The sequence below is a fragment of the Triticum dicoccoides genome, chromosome 3B (assembly GCF_002162155.2).
Source record: "Triticum dicoccoides isolate Atlit2015 ecotype Zavitan chromosome 3B, WEW_v2.0, whole genome shotgun sequence".
NCBI classification, from domain to species: Eukaryota; Viridiplantae; Streptophyta; class Magnoliopsida; order Poales; family Poaceae; genus Triticum; species Triticum dicoccoides.
The window spans coordinates 569,309,362-569,315,798 of NC_041385.1; positions in this window are offsets into that span (position 1 = coordinate 569,309,362).

Here is a 6,437-nt window from a genome sequence, read left to right on the forward strand (position 1 = left end):
GCTACCTCTACATCTACCTTCGGGATTAGTTTGAGACCTGAATAATTGTTATTTGGTGCCAGCGTTGAGCATGAACATTATATCTGGATCTTGTTTGATGCGAGACAGTTATTCATTTAAATCAGAGAATAATGGTTGTTCTATTTATATGAGTAATATCTTTTATGGTCATGCACCCTTGAAGAGTGGTCTATTTTTATTAAATCTCGATAATAGTGATACACATATTCATAATGTTGAAGCAAAAAGATGCAGAGTTGATAATGATAGTGCAACTTATTTGTGGCACTGCCGTTTGGGTCATATTGGTGTAAAGCGCATGAAGAAACTCCATACTGATGGACTTCTGGAATCACTTGATTATGAATCACTTGGTACTTGCGAACCGTGCCTCATGGGCAAGATGATTAAAAGGCCGTTCTCCGGAACTATGGAGCGAGCAACTGATTTATTGGAAATCATACATACTGATGTGTGTGGTCCAATGAATATTGAGGCTCACAGTGGGTATCTTTATTTTCTCACCTTCACAGATGATTTGAGCAGATATGGGTATATCTACTTGATGAAACGCAAGTCTGAAACATTTGAAAAGTTCAAAGAATTTCAGAGTGAAGTGGAAAATCATCGTAACAAGAAAATAAAGTTTCTACGATCTGATCGTGGAGGAGAATATTTGAGTTACGAGTTTGGTTTACATTTGAAGCAATGTGGAATAGTTTCGCAACTCACGCCATCCGGAACACCACAACGAAATGGTGTGTCCGAATATCATAATCACACTTTACTAGATGTGGTGCGATCTATGATGTCTCTCACTGATTTACCGCTATCATTTTGGGGTTATGCTTTAGAGACGGTTGCATTCACATTAAATAGGGCACCATCAAAATCCGTTGAGACGACGCCTTATGAACTGTGGTTTGGCAAGAAACCAAAGTTGTCGTTTCTTAAAGTTTGGGGCTGCGATGCTTATGTGAAGAAACTTCAACCAGATAAGCTCGAACCCAAATCGGAGAAATGTGTCTTCATAGGATACCCAAAAGAGACTATTGGGTACACCTTCTATCACAGATCCGAGGGCAAGATTTGTGTTGCTAAATTCGGATCCTTTCTAGAGAAGGAGTTTCTCTCGAAAGAAGTGAGTGGGAGGAAAGTAGAACTTGATGAGGTAACTGTACCTACTCCCTTATTGGAAAGTAGTTCATCACAAGAAACCGTTCCTGTGACAACTACACCAATCAGTGAGGAAGCTAATGATATTGATCATGAAACTTCAGATCAAGTTACTACCGAACCTCGTAGGTCAACTAGAGTAAGATCCGCACCAGAGTGGTACGGTAACCCTATTCTGGAAGCCATGTTACTTGACCATGACGAACCTACGAACTATGAGGAAGCGATGATGAGCCCATATTCCGCAAAATGGCTTGAGGCTATGAAATCTGAGATGGGATCCATGTATGAGAACAAAGTATGGACTTTGGTTGACTTGCCCGATGATCGGCAAGCCATCGAGAATAAATGGATTTTCTAGAAGAAGACTGACGCTGATGGTAATGTAATTGTCTAGAAAGCTTGACTTGTTGTAAAAGGTTTTCGACAAGTTCAAGGGGTTGACTACGATGAGACTTTCTCACCCGTAGCGATGCTTAAGTCTGTCCGAATCATGTTAGCGATTGCCGCATTTTATGATTATGAAATATGGCAAATGGATGTCAAAATTGCGTTCCTAAATGGATTTCCGGAGGAAGAGTTGTATATGATGCAACCAGAAGGTTTTGTCGATCCAAAAGGTGCTAACAAAGTGTGCAAGCTCCAGCGATCCATTTATGGACTGGTGCAAGCCTCTCGGAGTTGGAATAAGCGCTTTGATAGTGTGATCAAAGCATATGGTTTTATACAGACTTTTGGAGAAGCCTGTATTTACAAAAAAGTGAGTGGGAGCTCTGTAGCATTTCTGATATTATATGTAGATGACATATTGTTAATTGGAAATGATATAGAATTTCTGGATAGCATAAAGGGATACTTGAATAAAAGTTTTTCAGTGAAAGACCTCAGTGAAGCTGCTTACATATTGGGCATCAAGATCTATAGAGATAGATCAAGACACTTAATTGGACTTTCACAAAGCACATACCTTGATAAAGTTTTGAAAAGGTTCAATATGGATCACTCAAAGAAAGGGTTCTTCCTGTATTACAAGGTGTGAAGTTGAGTCAGACTCAATGCCCGACCACAGCAGAAGATAGAGAGAAAATGAAAAATATTCCCTATGCTTCAGCCATGGGCTCTATCATGTATGCAATGCTGTGTACCAGACCTGACACATGCTTAGCAATAAATTTGGCAGGGAGGTACCAAAGTAATCCAGGAGTGGATCACTGGACAGTGGTCAAGAACATCCTGAAATACCGGAAAAGGACTAAGGATATGTTTCTCGTTTATGGAGGTGACAAAAAGCTAGTCGTAAATGGTTACGTCGATGCAAGCTTTAACACTGATCCGGACGATTCTAAATCGCAAACCAGATACATGTTTATATTGAACGGTGGAGCTGTCAGTTGGTGCAGTTCCAAACAAAGCATCGTGGCAGGATCTACATGCGAAGCAGAGTACATAGCTGCTTCGGAAGCAGCAAATGAAGGAGTCTGGATGAAGGAGTTCATTTCCGATCTAGGTGTCATACTTAGTGCATCGGGACCAATGAAGATCTTCTATGACAATACTGGTGCAATTGCCTTGGCAAAGGAATCCAGATTTCACAAGAGGACCAAGCACATCAAGAGACGCTTCAATTCCATCCGGGACCAAGTCTAGGTGGGAGACATAGAGATTTGCAAGATACATACGTATCTGAATGTTGCAGACCCATTGACTAAGCCTCTTCCACGAGCAAAACATGATCAGCACTAAGACTCCATAGGTGTTAGAATCATTACTGTGTAATCTAGATTATTGACTCTAGTGCAAGTGGGAGACTGAAGGAAATATGCCCTAGAGGCAATAATAAAGTTATTATTTATTTCCTCATATCATGATAAATGTTTATTATTCGTGCTAGAATTGTATTAACCGGAAACATGATACATGTGTGAATACATAGACAAACTTAATGTCACTAGTATGCCTCTACTTGACTAGCTCATTAATCAAAGATGGTTATGTTTCCTAACCATAGACATGAGTTGTCATTTGATTAACGGGATCACATCATTAGAAGAATGATGTGATTGACTTGACTCATTCCGTTAGCTTAGCACTTGATCGTTTAGTATGTTGCTATTGCTTTCTTCATGACTTATACATGTTCCTACAACTATGAGATTATGCAACTCCCGTTTACCGAAGGAACACTTTGTGTGCTACCAAACGTCACAACGTAACTGGGTGATTATAAAGGAGCTCTACAGGTGTCTCCAAAGGTACATGTTGGGTTGGCGTATTTTGAGATTAGGTTTTGTCACCCCGATTGTCGTAGAGGTATCTCTGGGCCCTCTCGGTAATGCACATCACTATAAGCCTTGCAAGCAATGTAGCTAATGAGTTAGTTACGGAATGATGCATTACGTAACGAGTAAAGAGACTTGCCGGTAACGAGATTGAACTAGGTATTGAGATACGGACGATCAAATCTCGGGCAAGTAACATACCGATGACACAGAGAACAACGTATGTTGTTATGCGGTTTGACCGACAAAGATCTTCGTAGAATATGTAGGAGCCAATATGAGCATCCAGGTTCCGCTATTGGTTATTGACCGGAAACGTGTCTCGGTCATGTCTACATAGTTCTCGAACCCATAGGGTCCGCACGCTTAAGGTTTCGATGACAGTTATATTATGAGTTTATGAGTTTTGATGTACTGAAGTTTGTTCGGAGTCCCGGATAAGATTACGGACATGACGAGGAGTCTCGAAATGGTCGAGACATGAAGATTGATATATTGGAAGCCTATATTTCGATATCGGAAGTGTTCCGGGTGAAATCGGGATTTTACCGGAGTACCGGGGGGTTACCGGAACCCCCCGGAGGGCTTAATGGGCCTACATGGGCCTTAGTGGAGAAGAGGAGAGGAGGCAAGGGCTGGTCCGCGTGCCCCTCCCCCCTAGTCCGAATAGGACAAGGAGAGGGGGGCGGTGCCCCCCCTTTCCTTCCTCTCTCCCTCCTCCTTCCCCCCTTCTCCTAGTCCAACAAGGAAGGAGGGAGTCCTACTCCCGGTGGGAGTAGGACTACCCTTGGCGCGCCCCTCCTAGGCCGGTCGCCCCCTTCCCCCTGGCTCCTTTATATACGAGGGCAAGGGGGCACCTCTAGACACAACAATTGATCATTGATCTCTTAGCCGTGTGCGGTGCCCCCCTCCACCATAGTCCTCCTCGATAATAGGCGAAGCCCTGCGACGGTAGAACATCAAGGTCATCACTACGCCATCGTGCTGATGGAACTCTTCCCCGACATTCTGCTGGATCGGAGTACGGGGATCGTCATCGAGCTGAACTTGTGCTAAAACTCGGAGGTGCCGTAGTTACGGTGCTTGATCGGTCGGGCCGTGAAGACGTACGACTACATCAACCGCGTTATTCTAATGCTTCCGCTTTCGGTCTACGAGGGTACATGGACACACTCTCCCCTCTCGTTGCTATGCATCACCATGATCTTGCGTGTGCGTAGGAAATTTTTGAAATTACTACATTCCCCAACAGTCGCATCAGAGCCTAGGTTTTATGCGTTGATGTTATATGCACGAGTAGAACACAAGTGAGTTGTGGGTGATACAAGTCATATTGCTTACCAGCATGTCATACTTTGGTTCGGCGGTATTGTTGGATGAAGCGTCCCGGACCGACATTACGTGTACGCTTACGCGAGACTGGTTCTACCAACGTGCTTTGCACACAGGTGGCTGGCAGGTGTCAGTTTCTCCAACTTTAGTTGAACCGAGTGTGGCTACGCCCGGTCCTTGAGAAGGTTAAACAACACTAACTTGACGAACTATCGTTGTGGTTTTGATGCGTAGGTAAGAACGGTTGTTGCTCAGCCCGTAGCAACCACGTAAAACTTGCAATAACAAAGTAGATGACGTCTAACTTGTTTTTGCAGGGCATGTTGTGATGTGATATGGTCAAGACGTGATGCTATATTTTATTGTATGAGATGATCATGTTTTGTAACCGAAGTTATTGACAACTGGCAGGAGCCATATGGTTGTTGCTTTATTGTATGAAATGCAAATGCCCTGTAATTGCTTTACTTTATCACTAAGCGGTAGCGATAGTCGTAGAAGCAATAGATGGCGAAACGACAACGATGCTACGATGGAGATCAAGGTGTCGCGCCGGTGACGATGGTGATCACGATGGTGCTTCGGAGATGGAGATCACAAGCACAAGATAATGATGGCCATATCATATCACTTATATTGATTGCATGTGATGTTTATCCTTTATGCATCTTATCTTGCTTTGATTGACGGTAGAATTTTAAGATGATCTCTCACTAATTATCAAGAAGTGTTCTCCCTGAGTATGCAGCATTGCGAAAGTTCTTCGTGCTGAGACACCACATGATGATCGGGTGTGATAGGCTCTACGTTCAAATACAACGGGTGCAAAACAGTTGCACACGCGAAATACTCAGGTTAAACTTGACGAGCCTAGCATATACAGATATGGCCTCGGAATACAGAGACCGAAAGGTCGAACGTGAATCATATAGTAGATATGATCAACATAGTGATGTTCACCATTGAAACTACTCCATCTCACGTGATGATCAGACATGGTTTAGTTGATTTGGATCACGTGATCACTTAGATGACTAGAGAGATGTCTGTCTAAGTGGGAGTTCTTTAGTAATATGATTAATTGAACTTAAATTTATCATGAACTTAGTACCTGATAGTATTTTTCATGTCTATGTTGATTGTAGATAGATGTCTCGTGTTGTTGTTCCGTTGAATTTTAATGCGTTCCTTGAGAAAGCAAAGTTGAAAGATGATGGTAGCAATTACACGGACTTGGTCCGTAACTTGAGGATTATCCTCATTGCTGCACAGAAGAATTACGTCCTGGAAGCACCGCTGGGTACTAGGCCTGTTGCAGATGCAACTGACGACGTTAAGAACGTTTGGCAGAGCAAAGCTGATGACTACTCAATAGTTCAGTGTGCCATGCTTTACGGCTTAGAACCGGGACTTCAACGACGTTTTGAACGTCATGGAGCATATGAGATGTTCCAGGAGTTGAAGTTAATATTTCAAGCAAATGCCCGGATTGAGAGATATGAAGTCTCCAATAAGTTCTATAGCTGCAAGATGGAGGAGAATAGTTCTGTCAGTGAACACATACTCAAAATGTCTAGGTATAATAATCACTTGATTCAACTGGGAGTTAATCTTCCTAATGATAGTGTCATTGACAGAATTCTTCAATCA